The sequence below is a fragment of the Danio rerio genome, chromosome 2 (assembly GCF_052040795.2).
Source record: "Danio rerio strain M-AB ecotype USA chromosome 2, GRCz13ab, whole genome shotgun sequence".
Taxonomy (NCBI): Eukaryota; Metazoa; Chordata; class Actinopteri; order Cypriniformes; family Danionidae; genus Danio; species Danio rerio.
The window spans coordinates 25630856-25656388 of record NC_141022.1 but is presented as its reverse complement, the minus strand read 5'-3'; the positions used below and the strand labels follow the sequence as shown (position 1 = coordinate 25656388).

The 25533-nt window shown below is 36.3% G+C and overlaps 3 protein-coding genes and 1 long non-coding RNA gene across 6 annotated transcripts in view; 3 read left to right on the top strand and 1 right to left on the bottom strand.

Annotated features, from left to right (window-relative positions):
* The window catches only part of tox (thymocyte selection-associated high mobility group box), a 606421-nt gene that overhangs the window by 194205 nt on the left and 386683 nt on the right, over positions 1-25533 (bottom strand). The gene's annotated exons all lie outside the window — the stretch shown is intronic.
* The window catches only part of LOC148679736 (uncharacterized), an 807653-nt gene that overhangs the window by 599825 nt on the left and 182295 nt on the right, over positions 1-25533 (top strand). The window lies entirely within an intron of this gene.
* Positions 1-25533, top strand: part of znf644a (zinc finger protein 644a) — a 398550-nt gene that overhangs the window by 246229 nt on the left and 126788 nt on the right. The window lies entirely within an intron of this gene.
* fam110b (family with sequence similarity 110 member B) overlaps positions 1887-25533 on the top strand; it is an 84361-nt gene continuing 60714 nt past the window's right edge. For both annotated transcript variants that reach the window (XM_087239962.1, NM_001025174.1), the window contains 1 exon segment: positions 1887-1977. The gene's annotated coding sequence lies outside the window, so the exon portion shown is untranslated.

The window sequence follows — 25533 nt, the reverse complement described above, 5'->3', positions numbered from 1 at the left end:
ATAATGATCACTAACAGAAATAATAAGTAACAGTTACAAACTTGTCTTCTTCCATTTCCCTGAAAATGTCATGTTCCAGAAGTAAAAATTAAATTTTCGCCAAATAAATTTTTTTTAACAGTCAATGATAAACATAAGGATAGACCTGTTGCTTCAAGGGATATGTAATAAGGGTCTTATTGAGTGAAACTATCAGTAAAATTAAAAAAATAAATGTACATATTTTTGAACTACTAATACTTGTCCTGGTCTAGCTGTGCAATATACATCCATGTTTAATAGTGAAATTCATGCAAAAAACTATTTTACCCATAATGCAGTACAGAGAACTCCACCAATCACAGTCCCAGAGAACAGAGTGCAACAAAAGATACCTTTAAAATTTGAGATGTCACTGGAACATTAATGCCCTCTCAAAATACTAATAAAAATGTGCATATTTGGAAATAAATATTCATTCATTCACTCATTCATTCATTTTCCTTTGACTTAGTCTCTTTATTTATTAAGGTCGTCACAGCAGAAGGAACTGCCAACTTTTCCAGAATATGTTTTACACAGTGGATACCTCTTCAGCTGCAACCCGGTACTGGGAAACACCCATACACTGTAACATGCACACACATGCACTACGGCCAATTTAGTTTATTTAAATCACCTAGTGCATGTCTTTGGACTGTGGGGGAAACCAGAGGACCTCGGGAGAACAGGCAAACACCACACAGAAATACCAACTGACCCAGCCAGGGCTTGAACCAGTGACCTTCCTGCTGTGAGGCAACAGTGCTCACCACTGAGCCACCGTGCAATACGTTTTTGGGATTCAACCAATAATGTCAACTGAACTAATTCATACTTTTCAGCTTTTTTAAAATGTGATTATTCATGCTTCATGAGATTTTAATTATTACACTCATTGAGGGGAAAGTTCATCCAACAATTTAAATTATTTACTCATCCGCAATCGCTTCCAAATCTTTATGAATTTCTTTATTCTGTTGAACACAAAAGAAGATATTTTGAAGAAAGCTGAAAAACTGTAACCATTGACATCCATAGTAAAAACAAACACTATGGAAGTCAATGGTGACAGGTTTATTCTTCAAAATATCTCCTTTTGAGTTAAAAAAAAGAAAGTCAAATGGGTTTGGAACAGGTTAAAGGTAAGTAAATAATGATTTTCAATTTTGTGTAAACTATAGCTTTAAAAGTTGTACACTATTTATCCATTTGTCAGATTTTGTAGGCTACTTTGATTCAAATTATTAAAGTTTATTTCTTTGCCTCATAGTAGGTTAATTTAGTCCATGACTTATGTAATGTTTTGCAAGCACTATTTTTTTTAAACTAGCACTCTATTTTAAGCTTTTTTATATTAATGATGTAAACATTAGGTGCATTGACCTATAGGATAACTTTCAATTTTTTTTCCAAAAACTATTAAAATAATGTAGCCAAACAACTGAAATATCAGTATGAAAACATCAGAGAGTTTAACCTTAATAATTTTACCCAGAGGTCAAGTTCATTATTCATGCTTGACATTTCATGTAACGGACCACAAACTGCGCTCATCAGCTGTACGTGGTATCCGGCTGTCCCTTTAAGAAAACAGGACCGCAGTATTTTGAAAACGGGGGTGCTCTGTTCATGTAAAACTCAAAATATTGTTTAAAATAGTACACACAACACATATATTATATATTTAATATACAAGTATTCCATTTATCCTTATACTGTAAAAAGCGATATCATCTTTGTGTATTAACGGAACACAATTTAGTGAGTGTAAGCTCATCCCCCCCCTTTTTTGCACAAAGGTCTATTCTGGATCTAAGGCTCATGATGCAGTGGGATTCAATAAGCTGGTAGGTGCTGCCCAACGCAAGCTTTTCAGCTCCAGTCGACAGCGTACGAGCACGGAAATATACTGCAGCATCTTCATTCATTTGAAGTGTTTGGGCGCAGTTCATAAAGGTAAGACATTGTTATCATAACCGTTTTAATTCAGGCGGTGTTTGGGAAGCGCCAGTTGTCTGTTTAGAGCTCTTAACAGCCCATTCAACAACAGTCCAGCATCCCTCACCTATTGTTCAACTGCAGACATCCAGATTTCATGGACATGAACACTGCCAGTGACATGTTGCATGTGGTTTTGCAGTGTTGTATTAATATCAAGGGTTTTTGTTGATACATGAGCAGCATTTTCGCCTTTTGTTTGCATTATAATCTTCCTTGGTGCTGCATTTTTCTGCAAAAAGAGGGAATTTAGCTGTTGTCATCATGAAACCGCATAGGTTACAGAAGAGATTTTAACAGCTGGATTTTTACATACAAACGATCTTCTGTTGTTCACCACAGCTGTCTGATAATGTAGATTCATGGGTCTGGGTTTTTGTAATGTGTTGAATAGCCTATTGATTTGTCCATCAGGACTGTTGCTAATGTAGTTCCAGCATGGCCAAACACACAGACTCATCTCTGTTCTTTTAACCCCATCTTCATGCTTGTCTCTTCAATATTATACTGTTTTTAGATGTTGCATATGTCCTGAATCATTCTAAGCTTCTAATAGAGGTTTGAAAGGTGTCAGACAAGCTATAATGACAGCTTTCTAAAGTCTTCCAGACATCCATGGGTTGACAGGGAGCATGCCTGTCACTGCAATGCAAGATTTGTCACTGTTGACCTGTTGTGTGTATAAAATGTACTTGGGTAAAATATAGCTGCTCAAAACAGACATATAGTAGTGTACTGGATTAGGAGAGCTGCTTAAGTGGTTGGTCATAAGGTTGGCTCACAAAGTTTGAACTTGCATATCTTTTTTTTTGTTTTGAGTCTTAGTCATAAGACATAATCTCCCTGTATTATGTCATCAGCTTTGAGCAACTGCATGTTTTGAGCATAAAAAAACACACACACGTCACTTTAATCATCATTTGTGTTGTTTACTTTATTATAAATGCTTAGTTGAAACTTAACCTGCATGTCACAGGTCTGTTCAGGTAACAGAGATAGCGGGAAAACAAAGCTGAATTCAGGTAGAAATGCATCTGAGCATACAATCATGTACGGTTGGGAGGAAATTTAAATAGGATTAGTAATCTTTAAAGTTAGCACGAAATGGAAATGTCCCCTGTCCATTTGTTTGAATGCATGTTATTGAGCTTATTATGAATTATTAATCAATTTGTCAAAGTTTCCATTGCATTGCAACGTTAAAAGGAACGAGAAAATGCGTTCTTTTAGAAAGTACAGTTGAAGTCAGAATTATTAGCTCCCCTGAATTATTATTAGCCCCCCTGTTTATCATTTCCCCCAATTTCTGTTTAACAGAGAAGATTTTTTCAACAGATTTCTAAACATAATAGTTTTAATAACTCATTTCTAATAACTGTTTTATTTTATCTTTACCATGATGACAGTAAATAATATTTACTAGATATTTTTAAGACACTTCTATACAGCTTAAAGTGACACTTAAAGGCTTAACTAGGTTAATTAAGTTAACTAGAGAGGTAAGAGTAGTTAGGCAAGTTATTTTAAACTGGTTTGTTCTGTAGACTATCGAAAAAAAAGCCTAAATGGCTAATAATTTTGACCTTAAAATGGCTTTTAAAAAATTAAAAACTGCTTTTATTCTAGCTGAAATAAAACAAATAAGACTTTCTCCAGAAGAAAAAATATTATCAGACATACTGTGAAAATTACTTTGCTTTGTTAAACATCATTTGGAAAATATTTAACAAAGAAAAACAATTCAAAGGGGGACTAATAATTTTGACTTTAACTGTATGTTCAGTTGTTGTATTGTAGCATAAAAATATGTCAGAGAAATGGGTCACATAATGATGGACGTTTTCTGCTGATTTAATTACCTTCAGGCCATTTAAGATCTATTTTAGTTTATTTCTTCTGCCAAAGACAGAGGCTTTTGGAAGCAAGCATTCCTGGATGTTTCTTAATCTTATGCAAGTGAACATGGATCAGCATAAATCATTTTGATGGTCTAGCTGGTCCAAGACGAGCATTTTAGGGAAAGAAAAGTGTTGTATTTTTTAAAGGGCTGAAATTCTAGAGAAGATCCTTATTTCTGTTGGTCTGAATTGTTTGGATTACACTTTGGATTTAGGATGTAAAAATTACTTTAAGAAGCCCCGTTCACATTATCCAAAATTCCAATTGCAGAGAATCAAAGAATGAAAGTCATAAACATATTGGATACTCTCATCTTGTAAGTAAATAATTAGCAAATAGTAGTTTTTTTGGGTGAATTATTGTTACTTAAATAAATGTACACTATGTTGTGTCTGTTAAGATATTGGACAGCATGATATCGGAAAAACCTGACATTGCAAAAATGGATGTGACATTTGCAGTAAAAACTCAAAACATAAATTCACATAGAAGGTATACGTTAACATTTTTTTGAAACATTTGTTTATATTTTCCAAAACTACTCACCACAGAGTTGTGGGATCAGAAAAAATCTGCTAAACTTGTGTTATGGATGACTTGATAAAAAAAGTTTACAGTATATAACATATTTTGTAAAAATTCTGTTAATTAAACTGCACAAACTAAATGAAACAATGTGAATCAGAAGGATAAGAGTCTGCTCTCTATAGAACAAAAATGATTGATTTTAATTTATTTAATGTTTTTGCATTAATGAGGGAAAAGCTTCGTTATGGATGTGACACCTCTCTGTTATGGGTGTGACGGATGTGTTATTGTCGCTTGGATGACTGAATCAAATGTACCTGTTTGAAAACATTGACAGAGACTTTTTTTTAAGTATTTTTACAGAACTGTAAAATATAAGCCTACACAAAAAAACTAGAAAGAACTTTCTAGAACTTTTTTTCATGGCAAGGTTGACTTTTGCATGGAATTGCTCTTATATTTATTCAATGCAATATGAAAACAGTTGGGCGACGCAGTGGCGCAGTAGGTAGTGCTGTCGCCTCACAGCAAGAAGGTCGCTGGTTTGAGCCTTGGCTGGGTCAGTTGGCATTTGTTTGTGGAGTTTGCATGTTCTCCTTGCGTTTGCGTGGGTTTCCTCTGGGTGCTCTGGTTTCCCCCACAGTTCAAAGACATGTGGTACAGGTGTATTGGGTAGGCTAAATTGTCCGTAGTGTATGATAGTGAATGAGTGTGTATGGATGTTTCCCAGATATGGATTGCAGCTGGAAGGGCATCCGCTGTGTACAACATATGCTGGTAAACTGGTGGTTCATTCCGCTGTGGCGACCCCAGATTAATAAAGGGACTAAGCCGAAAAGAAAATGAATGAATGAAAACAGTTTCAGGAGATGACATGATTAGCTCTATTAAGAAAGAATTCATTCATTTAGATTGATTAGATGATTTCTTTAGAGCAGTGAATTGCATAAAATATAATTAAAAAATTACAAACATAGATAAATAAAAAAAGAGCAAAAATAAAAATGAAAAAAACAGCAACAGGTTTTTATGAATGTCTGAATGGTGTTCAGCTACAGAAATTGAATCACATTTAAAACAATACTCCATAGACTTTATTGTGTAAGCAATTTAATAAAATTAATCTTTATTATAGTTACAAACGGTACAATTTTGAAATTAAATTGTGTATATACAATAAAAAAAATGAGTCCACAAAAATCATTGGTTTTGAACTGTGGCTTCTGGTCAAATAAAATGGCAAGTCAAGATTGCACATTTTTCAATGTGACTTGCAAATGCATATTGTAATATTAATGCTGAAACAACATATTGTGCAGAACGTTATTATGTTAGGGTTAGGGTTAGGGTTAGGTTTATGTTAATGATTATAAAAAAACACTTTACACGTACAATACATGTATTCCATGCAAAACCATGATGGTTTGTTGGGTGATTCGTTTTTTTTGAATTTTGTTTACTAACTAAATTGCATCAAACAGAATTGTATCACTCTCTCTTCTTCTGTGGTGTAAGACGGGATGTGGAATGAAAAGAGCAGAGCTGGAACAGTGTCATGGGATTGTAAGGCCATGATTATACGAGGAATGCCATGATGACTTCAGCAGAGATGCGGAAATGAACTGCGTTTAGAGGTAACAGATGAAAATGCAGTTAGAGACTACTCTGAGCTTGAGGAAATAAAGGGCTTTGGTACCTTCTCCACTTAGGCTCAGGACTTTGTCCTAAAACACAATCTATGAATAGCTGACAGATTTTGACATCATATTGGCACCTTGCATTACAAGGTCGAGCCAACTGCGATTGGATCATAATTTAAGCGGGTAATCCAGCGGGTCATACAGGGTGAGCTTTGCTGTTCACATGTGGGAAGTCTTTGGTATTTTCAGTCGTCTCACAATATGAGTGGTGAGTCACAGGATAAATCATGAGTCTAATTAAATCCAGTAGGTATGTCAGCTTTTTTTTGCTGATGGTGAGTTCGACCATGTTTTCTTTTGGTCACTCCCTTCATCTGGCCCAATTCGTTTTTGACCATTCAATCTCTTATATTCATTATGTACCTTTTTATATTAAAATACTTTCTAATACCTATATGTATAGAAGGCTGTAACAGTTTCTTTACTTTTATGAAATGATACTTGGCCACACTTCAGAAACTCACACTCCAATGTGTGTATTAATGTATTACCCCTTTTCCACCAAGGTTTGTGTTTAGAGCCAAAGCCTAGTTCCAAATCAGTTCTTAGTAAGGCTTCACAATATTGGAAAAATCTGACATTGCGATATTAAGTTTTTCCGCGATATATATTGTGATTACACCAGATGAATAGCTCTTTTAGGAGGAAAAATCCTCATTTTAGATTGATCGGGGTGATTTTGTAAGGGTGTGAATCTTCATTGTATTAATAATTCAGTTAAATTATTTTTCATTAAAGTTACAAATGTACTTTTTTGTGCTCTCATACATTAAACCACTTTAAAAATGTTGAAATGCCTTAAACATGCATGCAAATGATAAAATGTTACTTTGTTATGGATATACTTTGCAACGAATCCATAAATCTAATGTATTCTTAATTGTGGAGTTGATCAACTATAATTCCTCAACATAGCATATTCTGTGGTGTGAGAATTGCAGATACGCACATTGCGATATCAATGCTGAAACGATTTATTGTGCAGCCCTAGTTCTTTGTCTTTTCACACCCAAAGCACCGGTTCTGAACTAGGAAAAGTGGATCTTAAGTAGAACCAAAACAGTGTTTTGTAGAAGTAAGAACTTGTTGCATGTGGAGCTGAGGGCGGGCCACTGTAGCCAATGAGATGAGAAAACTATTTTTGAGCACCATATTTGAAATGGCCGCAGGACACAAAGCTGAACACTTTGTTTTTGGTTGTAATCTCCACCTACTCAAACTATGATGCACTTGACTAATGCCTTGTTATAAATCATTATTTTTCCATTAGTCTATATTTATGGATATTTTGAAATGTCATATAAAACTACTATGAGCATAAATAAGTAGGAAAAACTTTTTATCCAGTAGAAAATGTGTGCATAAAACATGTATAACTGAGTAGAAAATATAACTGGTTCTGCATTTTACACCTTTTGGACCAACTATGCACATTATGAAATTCAAAAAGTTAAGGTAGCTCAAACCATTTAATCCTAATGAGTATTGTAAACTTAATTTGAGTAAATGAAGCAATTTGAGCATAGTAAAACCTGATAAATGAAGAGAACTCAAAATGAGTACTTTAAAACCCAGTAAGTTAAGGCAACTCAAAACATTTGAGTTCAAAAACTAATCTAGATGACTACTGTAAACTTACTCCATTTAAGTTGAAGTAATGAGGTATTTAAATAACTCATTATCTTCAACAATGAGTTCAAAACTCTTTGCAAATGAGTAGAATTAACTCAACAATTGTCTAGGTTCATTGGGGTTTGGCGATTAATCAAAGGTGATTGTCATCTGTATTTTGTCAGTAAAGCCAGTTCTGTAATAGGTCATTAATCTCTAGCATTTTGTGCTTTGTGGTGGAGCAGAATTTATTACACAGAGAAGTAGTACACGGACAGGCTATGCAATATTGTGTTCATAATCCCAGATGATTTCATTGTGCGATGATGAAACCCAAGACATCATTCTTTAATAATGACAGCTGTTTGCTTATCTTCTACGTGAACTACGACTCTGTATAGTAAACGCTGCTACATGTGAAAGCATGTGAAAATACCAGTAAATTACATTTAGTTACACCAAACTTACTTTATAACTTCAGTTGATTTGGTTGAAATAAATCCATCTGTGAGATAATTTCATATTCGTGAGATTATTATTCACATTCAATTCATCTTTTTTTCTATAGTGCTTTTACAATGTAGATTGTGTCAAAGCAGCTTCACATAGAAGATTATAGTGAACTGAAACTGTGTCAGTTCAGTTTTGTGTTGTAGTTCAGTTTAGTTCAGATCAGTGTGTTTTATTTTTCACTGCTGAGAGTTCAAACACTGGAGCAAATGAAGCAAATCCATCGATGCGCAAAAATAAAGAATTGAGAACCTCGAGAGAAACCAGGCTCAGTGGGGGCACAACCATTTCTCCTATGGCCAAAACGTAGTGTTCCCGGCTCCGGTTGCCCTAAATAATGCATACTAACAGTCCTTTAGAGGATTTGGAATTCAAAAGCTTTTGTGTTTTATGTGTATGCTAATGCAAAGAGATGTGTTTTTAATCTAGTTTTAAACTGTCAGAGTGTGTCTGCTTCCCGAACTGTACTAACAAGGCTGTTCCCGAGTTATGGTGCCAGATATAAGAAAGATCTACCACCTTGATTTTGATATTCTGGGAATAATCAATTGTCCAGAATTAATTGAGCATATTGACCATGAAGGGCTGTTTTACACCAGGAGTTCCCTCAAATACTGAGGAGCCAAGCCATTCAGGGCTTTGTAGGTAGTCAATAAAATAAAAAAAATGTATACTATATTTATTAGGGAGCCAATGCAACGATGAAAGAACTGGAGTAATATGATCTTATTTCTTTGTTTTAGAAAGCACTCTAGCAGCTGCATTTTGAACCAGCCAAAGTTTGTTAAATAGTTTGTTAATTCAACAAAGAAAACAGTTAAATGTTCTTATATATTTCCTGATTTTCTTTTTATTTGGAGATTCAGCAGAAGTGCACCCAGTCTGGTCTTTGCAGATTTACTAATGATCACAGAACTTTGCTTCTCTGACAAAATGTTGATAACAGTTGGAGGCTTTGGTTCATTGTAATCGCGATTTAATTTCTTAATTTAGTTTATCACCCAGCTCTAATGTTATTAATGAATGCACATACATTTTTGATGGTGAATTTTGTGTCTTACACATCCTCTATAGGGATTAACCCGAGGATTTGCATAAAAGCTAAAGAATTTTCGGCGCTTTCGTTTCTTCAGTAAAATATTGAAAACACACCGAGCCTCATCGCTATCATGATGTTGGGTCGGGCTAATCTGAAGAGCAGAAGATGGGAGGGAAGTGGACAGGACATACCCATGCTCTCATGTCTCAAAGACATAATGATGCGTCTCAGACTGGATTCATTTTATGTCATGGAAGAATTTAATAACAAGGGAAAGAGGTCACTGGGTTATAGACATGGTAAAAACATTTACTCTTGGTGTACTCTTGGAGGTTTAACTAAGATTGTGCTTTGTTTAAAAGGAAACAATAATAATGAATAATACTATTATTTTGAAATTAAATTAATTTCATGTGCCAAGAAATTTGCATGGTAAGTCACTTTATTGCATGTATTTAATATATGGTTGCACAATGTTGGATCAGTTGAGAAGCTTTTTTGAACAGACAACTTGTCCAGTTAAGAGCTGCAGTATATTTAAATATCTTTAATTCATTAAAATGGATTATTGAATAAAAATAAAATGAAGACTTCATTTGTACTGGGTGAATTAGCGTTTTTAGCGTTTGCACACTGTAGGGAAATAATTGAAAAAAATCAAACTGGAAGAATGACATCGATTATAGCTTCTGAATGCCGATTTCAATTACTTTTTGATTAATTGCCCAGCTCTAATATATTTTGATCGCTTGTGTTGACATTTATTTCAGTGACCACACAAACACAAATATGAAGGTTTGCTGCTATCATACATGTCATTTAAATTATTGTAAATTAGAATTAAGAGCACACTATATATATATTTTGTCGCTAGAGAGAGCATTTACATATTTTGGAGTTGGCATCTTCATTGCATCCTACGAGAAATCATGTTCAAGTATGAGCTAAAGGTTAGAAGAAGCGCTGTTTTATAATAGCGACAAGATTTTAAGGTTCTGTTATAATGCTGCTTTGTGCAGTCAAATGAAATGCACTATAATTTTTTTTATGATTGCATATTTTCTGTAAAACCAAGCCAGAAATCATGGGTGTGTGATGTCATGTCAGCACAGAACACAGTCCGTGTCATTAGTTAAAACATTCTTCAAAACATTTGGGAATATGTAAGTACATAAGCCAAAAAGTCTGAAAAGTTCTGAAATGAAGATCTTTTAGATACGTTGTAATGAGGTTGTTTTAGTCGCAAATAATATAACCAGCCTGATCTTACAAGCAAACTTAACTATTTTACATTTTGTCAGTTTAGTGGCTAATTCGTACAAATTCATTGGAGTTCAGTCGTATTAAAATGTATGATTTAAAAAAAAAAGCGTTGCAAATTGTAAGCAAATAAGAAAATTGTACTGAATTGTAAGAATGAGATCGTATACGAATTCATACGGATTAGCCACTAAATCAAAACGTTATGAATTGCTGTGGGATTGCGTTAAATCCGACAACATTTCATTTTTTTTCTGTGATAGAGAAAAGATTTGTGGACAACTATTTTGGCTAATGCAGAGTGCATATCCTGATGTAGCTAGATTTATCAATTTTAATTGACTGTTTTTAGAGTCCTGTGTTTATTTCTTTAAAGCACTTTAGTTAACTTAAATTGTTTCAAAGAAAATATGCTCTGCAGTCTTTGCACTTTTTATTTATTACAATCAAGTATGTTGTTTTAAAAAATGTATTGTTATGCAAAATATTTTCATCAATTTTTTCCTCGACATGGTTTCATGAGCTTTTTAGGAAAAACAAATCAATGTCCATTTAACATGGCCGGCATCTTGCCTGATTTCACAACAACACTGACTTGTCTGGATGCCCCCTGACCGAGTAGTTATTAGCGGTGATGAAACACTTTTGTGTCCAGGTTGCGTTATTGTGGTTTCGTGTTGCCTTTGTATTGTTTATTCTCCAGGGGCGGTTTAGGCCCATCTGTCTGATTCTTCACATCAATAGGAGCCGCAGCTGCACGGCCTGACCCCCAGCAGGCTTTTGTAATGTGCCCAGGCGTGGCGTGTGCTTGTGTTGGAGTCCTGCACGTGGGTGCGTACTAGGCGCCATACTCTGCTTTGCGCTCAGGACGTGCCACCAGTCTGCTTTAAAGTGTCCTCAGAGCAGTTTGCGTGTTAGTCACAGCAGACAACACAAAGATACAGAGCTGTTTATGACGCCACTGAGCACAGGTGTCCTGTCAGCACATCCATCTCTCTTTTGTCTGTGTATAAATACTGTACGTGCTCTGATTTTACAGAGTCTACTGAGTGCAACAATAAGGATTTTTTTCTTTTCTTGCTGATCCAGTCAGGTTTTTAGTTCACATTTATAAATTCTTTAGGGCATTTGCAGTTAATGGTGATTTTTTTTTGTTTTGCAACATGTTTAATATATTACAAACATTCTGAAAAGTTTATTTATTAAAGGGGTGTCCAGAATGTAATTTTAAGGCTTGGTTGTGTTTATAAGATGCAAAGCAATGTGTGCTCATGTTTCACTTGAAGGAAATTGCGTTATTTTTTCATATATCTCACTTTGATTATACACAGCTACTCAGCTAACATGAAAACAACTGTCAAATTTCCTAGGCCCGCCCTTAAGTGACTCTGATTGGTCATCATCATAATGTGCTGCTATTCGCGGATCGGCTCCATGTCACGTCCCATAAAAGCACGCACTTTTCTGCTGTGTAAACAATCAACCTCCTGCCTGCTCACTAAAATAAAATCTGACAAGTGTCTGTAACAAGTGAAAATGGGGTGCGGCTCCTTTAAGAGACCTCGTCTTTGTGTGTGTCTGTGTGTGTGTGTGTGAATGTTGTCTGCGTCTATGTGTGTGTGTGTGTGTGTGTGTGAGTGAATGTGTGAACTTCCTGTAACAAGCGCATGTGCACAGGAGTTTTTTTTTCTTTTTCTCTGAAGCTCGGATTAAGTTATTTTTTGTAATATATCGTGACAGAAGAATAAAGCACAAGATGTGGGATGCAACCTGTGTGAGCCTTGATTTATTATTCTGCTGCTACCACAAGTCAGGTGAGCTAACCTGTATTTTTTTTTACTCTATGCATTACATGAAGTCTTTCATATATATCCAGAATATGCAGGTTTAAGTAATATGAATCATCCACATATCTTTTGCGACTTCATTATCTAAGATGTGCAAAGCATGAAAAAGCTGCCTGAAGACAATTAATGCAGTCGCGCTTGCAAACACATAAGAGTCCAGCATTAAACTGGGAGACATTCTGGATGCTGTTTTGTCAAATCATGCTTGCTATGTATTTTATAATTCTCTGGAACATAATTAATATTGAACTGTAAGCACTTCTGTATTTGTGTTGTGTCTTTTGGAAGCCCAAATGCAGAAACAGACGAAGCTCTATGGAAACAGCAGTGTTTCAATGCATTTTTAGCTTCATCTCCGCTATAACGTTACAGCACCTCTGGCCACGGCCCTTACATGCGCAGTAAACGAACCTTTGTGATCTCACAGGGGGTGGAAGTATTTTTTGTAAGTCCCTAAGTCCCTAGCTAAGCTAACTCTGTAACAACCAAGGTCTCCACTGAACTTTGAGCTTTTTACATTCAGAGATGTTGTTTATGTTCACACAGTTACATTACACATCAACTAACCTTTAAATCATGATATCACAGTGAACCACCCCTTTAATCAAAGGTATACATAAAATATGTACACGGTATTGGTTACTGGCTGTTTTCTTCATTGGAATTGACTAATAATAAGACAACAGAACAAATCATCATTATACATTAACTTGCCTAATTACCCTAACCTGCCTAGTTCACCTTATTAACCCAGTTAAGCTGTTAAATGTCACATTACGCTGTATGGAAGTGTCTTGAAAAAAAAATGTCAAATATTATTTACTGTCATCATGGTAAAGATAAAATAAATCCGTTATTAGAAATTAGTTATTACAACTGTTATGTTTAGAAATGAGTCTAGTAGATATGTGTAAAAAGAAATTGGGGAAAAAATAAACAGGGGGCTAATAATTCTGACTTCTACTGTATGTAAAAGTCACAACATACATATTCTAATCTGTTAAGGATGTATAAAAAGATATTATTTAAATGCTAAGATGAATTGTTGTTTTACTGTTGCTCTGTTAGAGCTGGCTAATTAATCGAAAAGTTATCAAAATTGACATTTAGAACCAGTAATCAATAAAATATTTTTCAGATCAATTTTTTCAATTACTTTCCACACTGCGTGTGGAGTCACGTGACCCTGCTCTGTTTAGGCTACTTTATATCTCTGTGTCGAACGCACGGGTATGGTCTGGCGCAGCCTTTATACACATACCCATGTACCACTCAAAAAATGTAACTAGAGTTATTGTATTTAGAAAAGCGACGCATATTTTCTACTTTAATATTAAAACTTTAACATTAAAAATAATTACTTTTGTTTCCAAAAGTGCAAGTTATGTATTTTCAATTTTTTATAAGAAAAAAATGTCTGTTGGTTTTAGGCCCTGTGTGTTTTAATTTCAGTTGTTCAGCATTGATGTTCAATAAATAATCATAAATAGTAGATGGTGTGTGTTTTCTTCAATTATTTTAAAATCAAGTAATGCACCCTTCATTCAGAAATCTCTCACTTGTAATATGTGAGCATATTTACTGCACAAATGTGTTAAATAAGTAAATTAAGTAACCGTTCATGAATTGAAATCAAGTTAAAATGTTCAATTAATCAAGAATTTGATTTTAGGCCAAATCGCCCAGCCCTATGCTCTGTGATCCTTACCTATTCATAATGTTAGTACAAGGCATGTGCCGGTATAAGATTCAGACAGTATAAAAATATATCGGTGGATAAGAATATCACGGTGTTGTGATTACACCTATATACACCTAATATATTCTTTTTAAATGTCTGGGTAAAAAACAACTTTTTCCCCCTTTGACTCCATATATACATATTTTTTATAAAACTTTATAAATTTTTCTTCATTAATTTCAGTAACACAGATTTCTTTACAACATTTAAACATATAAAAAATGTACATATACCTTAGAAACCATTTTTAAACCAAACCACGGTACACCTTGAAACCGGTTATCTTCCAATGCCTAGACTACACTAGTGGCCTGTTTCCACTAAGCAGCACAGTTTAAGGTATAACATGCACTTATTTCTATCAAATGAACTAAATTGGCAAACCATGTTACTTTTTGGTACCTTGTAAAACAGTATGGTACCAAAAGGGTGGAGATGGACTCGCAGCTGAACGCTATGTTTCAAGAACACAGGTTTCTTTTAACTTGAAAAGGTGTGTTGGAGATTGTTTTTCTGCTGGAGATACTGTTGTCCTAAAAATAAATATAACAAAATGTAAACAAAAACAAAAAACAATCATATGCCATAGGAATGGTATGGCAGAAAATGTTGCCGGTTTCAAATCCTCGACTTTTACAAACCGTGGTCAATACATAATTCTTGGTTCAAGTGACAGGATTTAAAAAAAAATATATATATATATATTAACTTTTATACATTCTGTAAATCATGGTTAAAGTTTGGCAAAGTCAGCATAGTTATGAGCTAAGAAATATATATTTTTTTAAACGGGACGCATGATCTACATAAACTAACAAACAAACAGACACATTTAAAGCTTTCTTAAACCATTTTTGTTTTAATGGTTGAAAACCCATAATTGATCATTTTACCAGCATTTGTTGCTTAATAATAACTAAATATAAACATAACAGCTAGAATTGCAATTAATACGTCAAAACTGCAAATATTAAAACCTAAAACAAGTTTATGAGTGTGACCGATCTCTAGTAGCATAAAGTCAGAAAACCAAATGTTCCAGTTTGACAGCCATAGAGACACAATTTGATAAACAACACATAATCTGGCCTCAATCTCACACTGGTCTCCTGCCATCTGGCTATATTGTTTCATTCTTTTTGGCCTTAGTCATGTGGCTACGACTCCAGTCCATTTTGGTTTTAATGCTTTTTTTAAAGTCCTATTTTGGTCCGATAGACTAAGAGGCCCTATTCTTACATAACTGACTGCTGCAGACACTTTACAGAGCCTGTTACTAAATATTGTTTTGATTTCTATAAATTGCGTCTACAAATAAAATCCTTTCGCAAGCGCGGCAGATCAGGCCTTGAATCTCTCAGCACTTATTCCGGCCTTGTGGACTCATATCATAGAGAAACCGGAGTGCGTCTGTTTACGGGCTCTTGAGAAATATATTTTTGCAATTAAGGTGGCCGAGCGCTGGGTCAGCTGAAGGAGGATTAAGGCCACACTGCTGCGAGTGTGAACAGCTCAACAGAAGGTGTTGATGAAAGCAGCCCTATGGAGGTGCTTCACAGCAGATGGCACACACACTGGCAACTGATGCTCGCTGCCAGGTCACATTCCTTCTCCCACTTCCGGAGGATTATTAGAAATCGTTCAATAGATCTCGGCCTGGGAGATTATCTTGATTTAAGGCAGAATTATGATATCCAGCTTTTGCTGGCGAGGAGTTGATGAACACAGAGAAGGGAATGTTCTTCAGAATCAGTATTAATGCAGAAGAATGTCATTTTAGCACGGGTTAATAAATGCTTGCTTTTTAAAAGTCCCATGAAATTATAATTAAAGCATTTTAGATGTTAGTTTCAGTCTGTTAGCTTTAAGGAGATCTGTAAGATTTCCCCTATATTAGGCACCAGATTCAGCAAAGTTCAGCAGGTCGACCCGGAGACATGAGAAGAGACCAAACTGTAGTTAGAATGGTTTATTCTGCAAGCCTGACAACACAGGATGGACAGGGATATTTATACACAGGGGCTGATAGCAGAAAGGCACTCCAAATATGGGCTAGTCATACAGCATTTTGTCTTAACATGAATAAGCATATTTCATATCTGAGCATAGTGGAATTTTCCAGCGTGGGTGAAGCTGCGAAATGAAACCAGACCATGGTCTCATATTTCTAACACCTGCAAGACTGAAACCAGACCATGGCCTCATATTTCTGACACACAAATACATATACACACAAAACCACAAGCACTTCTGCACGTAGCTGCAAACACACTAAAAAGAGGACAAAATGTTCTCTCAGTCCCCTCTTTTAGGCCGAAGGCCTAATGCATTAGTTTATAATTTTGGCCCACCATACTATCCATGGTAGCATAAACACGATTCATCAAACATTGTAAAAGAAAAGGACCACAACAACAAATAAGAAGGAAAATAATACATACAGGAATTATCATAGTGAGAAAAGGAGTCACCCAGCCGAACAGACCCATCATCCAACCCCAAGTGGTGTCTGGGACATAATCTGAAGTCATGGCAATTTTTAACCCTTGGAGAGTAGACATAGCAGTACTCATTTACATACCTCCCCCTGGGATGCTGTTAAGAGATCTAGAGCCATTCTATTTTGCAAAACCATGGTACGTATATTACCCAGCTCCTTATTCTGGGCCTCATTAATTATTTTTGAGGCATTCAGGAATAGGCCCATGCGATAGTCCAGGGTCTCAATTCTTAGTAGAGCTTTTCCCACACCTATTTGCGGAAATAGAGCCAATACCACTTTGTTACCAGTGGTCCATAATTTAAAATCCTCGGGCACGTCAGTACCCCATACAGAGTCATGGGGCTTCATTTCAGGGACACTGCGTTTAACTCTTTGCTGCGCTGACAGGACCTGGGCTGTCACAATAAAAGTGTGATCAGTCACATGCACAGGGGCACACTGCCCCGTCCAGTTGGCCGGTAGGGACATGTAGGCGTTTTTCCCACACAATCACCACCCACCCTGGACCACATAAGTGCCATTTGAGGGTCCTGAGATGTCGACTGGGGCCCCCTCTCCCGAGGAGGCAATTTGTTGACAGTTAACAGTGCTTCCCATGAAACGAGAGCCCATGGTCTGGTTATAACACACAGGGTGTGTAATAGAGTGGTTAATAAAAAACCTTGTGGCTAATAGGTGAGGGTTTAGCGTGGCCAAATTTTACCCAAAATAGAGCATCACATGTACCATTTCTAATGCCAATCCGGTATGGATCGTAGTCATCGACAATTATATATGGATTCTGGTACCCTGATCCTGCAAAACTGGCAAAACATTTAGCAGCTGTTTTATTCATGGGTTTGGCATAAAGAGGGGTTTGCTTGGCTGAATGAGGCATAACAGAACATACATAACAACCAGATACATTATATGACCTAGCTAAAACTTTCACATATTGATACCACATATTAGTTCCAATTGGATTGTCAGCCCCATCCTCTGCCCATCCAAATTCATGATCATGTGTCCAGCGTTTCAGCCTGGCTGCATTAGCTTGAGCAACAAGAAAGAGAAACAGTCCAATTGTCCGCAGCAAAAAGGAAGTCATGCTGACCCTTGCCTTAAGGTAGACAGTGCTACGTGTTTAGCTCCCATCTGTCTCCCAAACGCAATTGTGCAGCTGTAGAGGTGTCGTCTGTGCTGAGGGGGCCCCCAAAATCTGTAAAACAAAGAGAGTCTGCAGACAGATTATCATAGTACAAAACTTATACATTTTTATTATTCAATAGGTGCTCGTTTTATCCTGGTTGCATGGATCCACTGTGGAGAAGAGGAGGTTAAAACGGCGGTTCTGGTTACAGCCACGACATCCGTTGGGGGGCCATATTTGGGGTCCCCCAGTTCTGTGCTCATTTTATTGAACTGTCTAATCATTACTCTGTCACCAACCTTAAAGGGGTGTGTTGGGTCTACCGGCATCGGGGCTGAACCAGAATGTATATTAGTCCAGTATGCATGCAATGTTGTTAGTAACTGTTGTGCACATTCACTCATATGAATATCCAGAGAACCGTCACCCAGTGTGGTACCCCTTTGCCTCCATGGTGAGGGAAAGGGTCGTCCCATCACAGTCTCATAAAGAGAGAGACCGTGAAGACTTTTGTGAGGAAACATCCTCATGTCTGCTAAAACGAGAGGTAGCAAGGCGAGCCAATTTGAGTGCCCTGCATGTTACATAGCCTTTCTTAATTTGTCCTTAATAGTCCTATTAGTTCGTTCTACTATACCAGATGATTGTGGATGGTAGGGAATATGTAGCTGCCAATTAATTTGGAGTTCTTTAGCTAGATTTTGTATTACTTTCGCAGTAAATGAGGTTCCCTTATCTGAGTCTATGGCACATGGTATACCGTATCTTGTAATGATTTCTCTTGTCAAACATCTGACAACTATATTAGCATCTTCTTTACTGCATGGGAAGGCTTCAACCCATTTTGAAAATTTGTCCACAAAAACCAATAAATATTTATTAGGACCCCTCTTTGGCAGATGTGTAAAATCTACCTGCCATTCCTGAAAAAGTGTTTCAGGGAGGGGCAATTGTTGATGTTTAGCTTGAGGTTTAGTGATATTATTTTGAGCACATATCAGACATCTATCTAGCGTGTTATTGACATGGTGCTGTAAATTATAGATGCATAAAAAGGAACTCATTGTGTCTATTAACTCATTGTGTCTATTACCCCTCTTCGGCCGCGGTGTGTAACACCGTGAAACTCGCGGACGAGAAAAGGTGCACAGGATGATGGCAGGCATAAACGGCCTTTGCCATCTAGCATTATTCCATTAAGATCAGTCGTGGCGTCACATTCAGACCAGTAAGTATGGTACTAAGTATTTAGTAAGCTACTGTTTTAGATGTGTCAGGAGCTCCTCCTGATCATCCTTCCACGCGAGGCGTGTTTTTATACGAGTGCGTGTCTTTTTATCATCTGTTTCTTCCTTAACAGTTTCTGTTTGTACTATATCAAGCTTGGGATCAAGAGCAGGTATTTTTGTTGTTATTTCTTCATTGTCATAGGACGAACCCATTTTGGTTTAAAGGATAAATCGATAATCTGCCCCAATTCGTTGGCAGTGACGCGAGCTGCGCAACAACATGTCTACAAATTGCAGTGGTTTGTCCACTTCGGGCAGAAGAGATATGAGATCTTTAAGAACAGAGGGTGAAGGGGGAATTATTTCTATCCCTCGTGGTTTAGCAACCCACACCGCAGCCACATTAGAGGCTGAGGCAGCGCCCTCAGCGCCGTCAGGGGAGTCTGCCTTAGTTTTAATCATTTCTGTCAGTGACGGGTAAATAGAAGGCACTGTAGGAGAAGCACTTACAGAGCATGAAGCTGCAGGCGGAAGCCCCGTATAAGGGGGTGGTGATATCATAGTTGTCTTAGCAGCTGCGAGAGAGCCCCTCTTATCTGCCTCGCGGGCAGTATTGCTTCTGCTTTTGGGTTTGGGGACAGATTTCAAAACGGTTTTAGGTGTAAAAATGCCCTTTTTATCTCTCCATATAGAGCTCATTGTATACCATGTGTCATATCCATTCATCATATACTGATCATTCCATTCTGGATCCCCATATTTGTAAGCTAACTGAAGGAAACCTGGGTCAAATGTTCCTTCCCTAGGAAAGTCTCTCCATTGAGATTGTCCCTCTGTCCACCCAGCTAAATTGGACAGCCAGGGTTCAGTGTAAAATCCCCACCCACATCTATCCATCCATTGCTTTGGACTCTCACTGGGTTCTGGTTTTGGATATCCTTGTCCCATATTGCTGAAGCTGATGCGTAATACTTATTTACTAAAATTTATTAAACCCCTGATTTGTGGAACCCAAATTTAATCGGGTACAACAACACAAATCCTTCTGTGCAATTTACTGTTTGAAGTAAACTTGACAGGCTAGCAAGTGTCAAATTAATAAATTTTCCTGATTTGTGGAACCCAAATTTAATTGAGTACGACGACACAAATCCTTCTGTGCAATTTACTGTTGAAAGTAAACTTGACAGGATGTTCTGTGCTCTAGAGCACAGACCTCTCTTACCTAATTTTAACTAAAATCTTACGATTTTCTGAGATACACCGGAGCAGGCAGTGTGAATAAAAATTCTCTTACCTGATCAGATGTATCCCGGACGAGCCCCCAGATCTGTAAGATTTCCCCTATATTAGGCACCAGATTCAGCAAAGTTCAGCAGGTCGACCCGGAGACATGAGAAGAGACCAAACTGTAGTTAGAATGGTTTATTCTGCAAGCCTGACAACACAGGATGGACAGGGATATTTATACACAGGGGCTGATAGCAGAAAGGCACTCCAAATATGGGCTAGTCATACAGCATTTTGTCTTAACATGAATAAGCATATTTCATATCTGAGCATAGTGGAATTTTCCAGCGTGGGTGAAGCTGCGAAATGAAACCAGACCATGGTCTCATATTTCTAACACCTGCAAGACTGAAACCAGACCATGGCCTCATATTTCTGACACACAAATACATATACACACAAAACCACAAGCACTTCTGCACGTAGCTGCAAACACACTAAAAAGAGGACAAAATGTTCTCTCAATATCTATATGTTAGTGTGCTCAAAAACAGAGACAATTTGCATTTAGGAGATATAAAACTGATATAAACATGTAAAGCTTGCAGTTTGGCACTTCCATCCAAATGGATCAACATTTTTTTCAGACATTCACTTTATAAAAGAATTACATAAGAGTTTTCAACTGTGGAAAATTGCAATTCTTAAATATTTTTGGGGGGAAAATACAGTTTTTAAGGAATGTTAGTGTCTATTTCAGATATTTTTAGTGACTTTTTCTTTTTTTTTTTGTAAGTTTTTTTTTTTTTTGTCCAAGTCATATAATTTTAGAGATTTACTTAGTAATTTTTTTTTACCTCCCTTTGATTGAAATATATTTGATAGTTTTGCCTGTAGTTGTGGTTAGGCTAACTTTCACTGTCAATTTCTTCATTTCTCACTTGTCAACCAGCTATCAAATGCAGTCGCAAGATTTGCATTTATGAGATATAAAACTGATATAAACATGTAAAACCTGCAGTTTGGCACTTGTTTTTTTCCACATTACCTCATACTCATCAAAGCTTGATCAATCAAATGCTCTCTAGTATCTGACATGCCCTGCACACTTAAGAATGCTTCTTATTTGCTTTTTATTTGATGCGCTTGAGCTCAGCAACTCTCACTGGCAGAGCTGTGATAAAACAAAAAGCTGTTGGCTACTTTTTAAAAAAGGGAAGGAACGAATGCCCTACGCTCTTTTAATTTTTTAGTTGAGATTACGTTAAACAATGAATAAAATGCATGTTTCAAAGCACTTTATGGGACCTTTAAGATTTAGCGTTAGCATCCTATTTTTTCTTTTCATCCTCTTATTGTCATAATCAGACAGTGGAAAACTGTATTTTTTGTAAATATTTTTTGGGGGAAATAATTTGTATTGGGTTTCCTAGGATTCATCAAATGTTAATGTCTATTTCAGATATTTTTTGGGACTTTTGAATATCTATTTTTTGCCAATTCATCTAATTTTAGGGATTTTCTTGGTAATTTTTACCTTTCCTTTATCAAAATATATTTTCTAGTCTTGCCTATTGTTGTGGTTAGGTTCATTTTCACTGCCATTTTCTTAATTTCTCACTTGTCATCCAGCTATCAAATGCAGTCACCAGGGTGTACCTGTTAAAATGCTGTCTGTGGCTTTTCTTTTTTATTTTGGGTCTGCTCAGTACTCTACCAGTTTCTCCTGAATTTTGCAGAGTGGAATATGATTATTGCTGCCTAAAATCATGACAATTTTCCTTAATTTGCAGCAGTATTTGCAACATTTCTTGTTGTGTTGTTTTGCTGTGAGAATATACACCAATTTGTACATTACTTTAAATCTCAAGAACCATTGGTCTATGTAATTTATATAAAGGGAACACTGTAAGAAAAGTGAAAGTGGTTACTCCTCAAACATATAAATAAATTTTAATACCTGAATGATTCAGCCAGCAGGGTGGCTCAGTGGTTAGCACTATTGCCTCACAGCAAGAAGGTCGCTGGATCGAGTCCCTGCAGGGCCAGTTGGCATTTCTGTGTGAAGTGTGCATGTTCATCCCATGTTGGCGTGGGTTCTTCGGGTGCTCTGGTTTGCACCACAGTCCAAATAAATGCGCTATAGGTGAATTGAATAAACTAAATTAGCTGTAGTGTGTGTTTGTGTTTGTGTGTGTGTGTGTGTGTGTGTGTGTGTGTGTGTGTGTGTGTGTGTGTGTGTGTGTGTTTGTGTGTGTGTGTGTTTGTGTGTGTGTGTGAGAGAGAGAGAGAGTGTGTATTTACAGTAGGTGTTTCCTAGTGAGTTGTGGTTGGAAAGGCATCCACTATGTAAAACATATTCTGGAATAGTTGGCAGTTCATTCCGCTGTAGCAACTTCTAAAAATAGAAACTAAGCTGAAGGAAAAATAATGAATGATTCCAAATGATCAAAATAAAGCGAGCTGTCAACAGTAGTGTTGGAAGAATCGTGTAATAATTGCAATCTTTAGCGATCAATTCAATGAATGTTGCCTTGATCAAATAGCCTTTAGCTTAATGCGCATTGCAATTAAATTCAGGGATGACAGAAATGCTTAATTCTGGCAGGACTGCCTGTTTTTCTGTTCGTTATGGAAATTCCACTTTTTAGTCAGTGAAAATTAATGAAAGTTGACATTTGGAGTGGGAGCCTTGAGTTTTATTAGTTTTGTTGCATGTTAGGATTTTAAAGTAAATTCGACTGCCCACTATATTTGTATTTTTTTGCAGTCAAGCCCAGAATAATTTATATCAAGATTGGTATATTTCAACTGACACAAGAAGCAGCCTTTAAATGGGAATATTACTTATTGATATCAGTCATAAAGGTTATGTTGGGGCTAATCAAAATAATCAATGTTTAAGTGGTCAGCTTACTGTATATGCTGTATTTTGTTCATGACAGTTCAGGTAGTTTCCTCTATTTAAAGTCAACAATAGTGTTTTGTGGAACTGACTGAAGTGAACAAGTTCTTTTTTTTTTCTTAGCTAGCAGTTTGCTGATCTAGTGTGCAGCCAGACCTTCAGAGTTCAGAGTCAGACTGACTCTGGACTCTATAACAGATTTCACCCAGAAGCCATCTGACTGATTGTGAAGCAAACAGTTGCAACTCATTCAATGCCGTGTCATGTTTACGGTCATTAAAACATTGACGTCACAACAACAACACTCCAGCAAGCTGCCTGCATGCAATTCCAAAAAAAAAAAAAAATTAAAGAGTTCTTCTCAAAGCTATAGTTTTCATGTTTCAAATGTCACTGTGTAAAGAAATATTGAATGCCAATATGCATTTGAGCTCCTGTCAATATACCATTGTTGTTTTGGCTATACAGTATGTGCACACATCCCTATAGTACAGTGGCAGAGAGAGTTTAACATGCTGCATTTTAAGCAAACACATGCAATTACAAAAATACACCAGCAAATTAAGAAAAGATCTTCATCAGATTGATAGCACATTTTGCAATCCTCACGATGCAAACACATTAAGAAAATGCACTGCATTTTCCCACAATGGAAATGTTACAAGCGGACTCAAAACATGATGGACGCTGCTGTTTAGGTTATGATTATTTAGGCTAATAAAATACAAAAGACAAAATCTGTTAAAATAAACAAACAAAAAAAAAAAACTCACCTTTCAAAGATCACCTAAAGCTAGTCACGATAAATAAACATTTCACAGCAGCGTCCATCATATTTTAGAGTCCCCTTAAAACATTTCTGTTGTGTTCTGTTCTTTTTGCAAGTGTTGTGAGAAAATGCAGCACATTTTTTATTTGTTTGCGTTGCGGGAAAATGTATTGCGTTTTTTATGTGTATGCGTTGTGAGGATTTGCAGCAAGTGTGCTTTCAGAGATGATGATTTTTTTCTAAATTTGCTGGTGTTTTTTTTTTTTTTTTGTAATCGCATGGGTTTTCTTAAATTGCAGCTTGTGTAGCTCTCTCGGCCATTGTACTATGGACAAATGTTGATATGCATAGGGCTGGGCCGATAAACAATATATATCGAATCACAATAAATATTCATGTAAGAAACAACGATGAGCTCTGGACGTTTTTGTTCTTTATTGATCTAAGAGCCAATCACACAGCAGAAATGTGCAATGGGAATCTAAAAGTGTGTGAAATTTTGGCCACTAAAATTTAACGGCTGAAAATATGTCATTTAATGCACCCTCTAATTTTTGTGGCTTTAATCATTGTTGGTGTACTCTTTTAAATCTGGAAGCATTAACTACTTACATCAAAATATATATAGTTCTCGTTCGACTTGGAAGATAATTATCGAGATCGGAATGTTAATGCCCCCCTTGTACTTGTTTTTATAATCAACACGTAGATAAAAACAGGATCATAAAGTAATCAAATGGTTTATATTTTAGACATTCTCTGCTTTCTCTGTAGCCTCCATTAAAAATATTATTTGCAGTGAAATGGTTGTTGTGAAGTATGAAATTTGAAAAAAACAAAAACAAAAACTTCACACAGCATTTAATGTCCCTGTAAAATCAAATTTGCAAGACCCCTACCCTAAACCAAACCGTCACAGTAGTATGAGCATTTACTATTTATCTAAGTGGGCGGTACAAGGTCCACTTCGTATTGGACCTGGTTCAGTATGTTATTGTGATTTAGACTGCGTCAAAGACATCTTGCATTTTTTAGGTGACCAATTAATCTATGCAAGTTAATCCACTGACAAAAAAAGTTTGTTTTAGTAATATTCAGTGAAAATCTGACCATTTGCTTCTGTTTTTAAAGCAACTCTCTGTTGATGTCAGTTTAACAATATTCTTAACCACGGCTCCTACCGTTAGGCTACAAGGGAATTATGTGCAAAGAAAGCCCCTCAACTCAATATTACATTTTATTTGGAAGCAACTCAGCAGCTTCCAGTTTACACAGACTTTAAATAGTTTAGTCCCAGACAGTATATTATCATGTCTTCAGTGTATGTACTGCACTGAAAAAAGTGTTGCATGCAGAACTGTTGCAAACAGTTTATTTGTGTTGAATTTAAATAAATAAATTAAATGTAATAATGTTCAACTTAATTTGTTTGTTTAAATTCAGCCCAAATAAATTGTTTACAACCACCTAACGTAAAAAATTGAGTAAATCCAAGAAATCATCTTTGAATATTTTATTTTAGTGTAGCGTCATCAGTGGGTCATTATAGCTGCAGTTGCATGCCTGTATTTCTAAATAAATGTAGAGTTTAAGTTCTACACTATAAAGTTTTGT